The sequence below is a fragment of the Penaeus monodon genome, chromosome 16 (genome assembly GCF_015228065.2).
Source record: "Penaeus monodon isolate SGIC_2016 chromosome 16, NSTDA_Pmon_1, whole genome shotgun sequence".
Classification (NCBI taxonomy): domain Eukaryota; kingdom Metazoa; phylum Arthropoda; class Malacostraca; order Decapoda; family Penaeidae; genus Penaeus; species Penaeus monodon.
Genome location: NC_051401.1, coordinates 35,754,484 through 35,756,983, shown reverse-complemented (window position 1 = coordinate 35,756,983; position 2,500 = coordinate 35,754,484). Strand labels below are relative to the sequence as shown.

The following is a 2,500-nucleotide window of genomic DNA, read 5'->3' as shown; positions in this document are numbered from 1 at the left end:
AAAGGCACCATTAGATGTGTATGGTGCTAAACGGGAGGGGGCAAGAAAAATAGAATATATAGAAAAGAAATAAAGCCAGTACCTTTTCAAAGAGTTCAATGCAGGCTTGCAAATCCATACCGAAGTCAACAAAGACCCAGTTAATGCCTTCCCTCTTGTACTCCTCTTGCTCCAGCACGAACATGTGGTGGTTGAAGAACTGCTGCAACTTCTCATTACAGAAGTTGATGCAGATCTGCTCGAAGCCGTTGAACTGCATTTCGTACATAAAGAGAAAACATGTAATACCTTAAACTGATATACGTCATGATATTTCAAGCAAAACATACAAAAAAAATCATTTTCAGCTACTTACATCGAAAATCTCAAAACCAGCAATGTCGAGCACACCGATGAACATAACGCGCTTCTGGCCAGTCTCAAGAGTCTCGTTACACTTCTTTACAAGCCACTTGAAGTTGCGGTCATATATAGCCTTGGCCAAAGCACCAACAGAGTAAGAGACCTGGTCGACGTTCCTACCCTGAGTGACGAACTCGGCACCGACCTTGATCTTAGGCTTGCAAAGATTCTTGTAAAGTTTATCCCCATCGGCCCCCAAGCATTTTTTCGACAACATGGCCAGCCTAGGAAAAAAACAAATGAATATAAAAAAAATCAAAACACTTTCAAGGTGGTTTAGAAGAAAAAAGAACATGAGAAGACGTAAGATGAACATCTCAGTTTATTACCTCAGTACCATCAGGTTCGGCCTGCTCCTCTCGACCCCTCTGCTTGAACTTGCAGGCTCCGAAGTGCATGACAGCTGCAGTGACCTTATAGCAGTTGTCTCGCTCTTGATCAGAGAAATTGAGGATCGTGAAGGCTTTCTGAAGATGTAACGATCCTTTATTAACTTATTATCATTGTCAAACAATTTCCTTTTAGATTCCGCTAATGCAGAACACCAATCTAAAAAAAAATTAAACAGTATAACCATCTATCGGTCAAACTAATGTTTCCTTACATGGGTGAAGTCCATCTCTTCTTTGTCGTCAATGGAAGCAACATGCCCTTTGCCTGTGACACATAGTGGTAGTCGTAAATATCATTGCTCAGGAGACACAATGCTGAAAAGATGAAGAACATGCTTAACTTGTGTGTGTCTGAATCTTTTTCTTGTCTAAGTTCTCTGTTCATCTTTATATTATATATGCCTTAATATTATAAGTAAGGGAGATCCAAACATCTTTCAACCTTTAAATCAGGCTAATTTTCCCAGCAGAGAGAAAAAACATATGTGCTGATTTTACTCACGCTTGACTTCAGGGACGTGGTCGGACATGGTTGGTAGAAGATGTGGTAGGAGCGCTCGAGGACTGCTGGGAGATGACACGAGCCTTTCTCCAGCAAGTACACCTCGATGTCACCACCAGAGAGCTTAGCAGACGGACCGAAGTGGATGCGGATGAACTTACCCTGTTAATAGGAAAAATACATGGACTTAAATTAGTGATAGGGTTAGCTTTATATGCAGCTCATGTCTCGAGTGTAATTCAGAAATGTATTGCAGATTTACTGTTACAAACACGTACGAATCGGGAAGAGTTGTCATTGCGGACGGTCTTGGCGTTACCAAAGGCCTCCAGCACAGGGTTGGTCTGGATGATCTGGTCCTCCAAGTTCTGTAGAAGGGAGTGAGTTCGACGTAAGTACGAAGCTTCTTCAGCACTTTTATTATGAGTGATACTAATGATAAAGTTTCCGTGTCAGATCATGTGAAGTATATTACCGGCTTATTCTCGTCGTCCTTCTTCTTAGTAGAAGCGCCGACGTTGGCGAAGTAGGACAGCACCTTCTTTGTGTTCTCAGTCTTGCCAGCACCAGACTCTCCGCTGCGGAAGAATGCATATTTCTACATATGATGGGGTAGATATACAGTGTACGTCCATTAATCTCTTGTATGTTGACACATATTCGTGTTTCAATTATCTGATTATTTCATGTATAATTATCACATCGAACCGTCTAGATATCATTTATGTGATCTTACGTGATCAGCATGGACTGGTTTTCACGACCTGAAAGAAAAGTTATTTTATTATAAACCTTTTGCCGGGATATATTTAGACAATAATGAAATATTTTCTCAGTAAAATTACCAATAGTCTTATGAAAACTTACACTGCACCATGGCACTGTAGGCGCCGTCAGAGATGGCGAAAAGATGGGGAGGCACCTCATTACGCCTCTTGCCCTGGTAGATCTTGACGACACGGTTGGTGTAGATAGGGTAACGCTTGTAGGGGTTGACGGCGATGCAGAAGAGGCCAGAGTAGGTGTAGATGAGCTTGGCCTGATAACGAGTCTTCAGGTTGTACAGGACGGAGGCATCGTTAAGGTAGGTCAAGTTGGACATGTCCTCACACTTTTCGTACTTGGGAGGGTTGACCTGAGTCACCTGGTCCTTCTTGAAGTTTTTCGTATCTCCTCCCGGAAGGCCAACAGTAATCAGGTCTCC

General features: G+C 42.4%; 1 pseudogene; it reads right to left on the bottom strand.

Annotated features, from left to right (window-relative positions):
• Nucleotides 1-2,500, bottom strand: part of LOC119582738 — a 12,732-nt pseudogene that overhangs the window by 9,264 nt on the left and 968 nt on the right.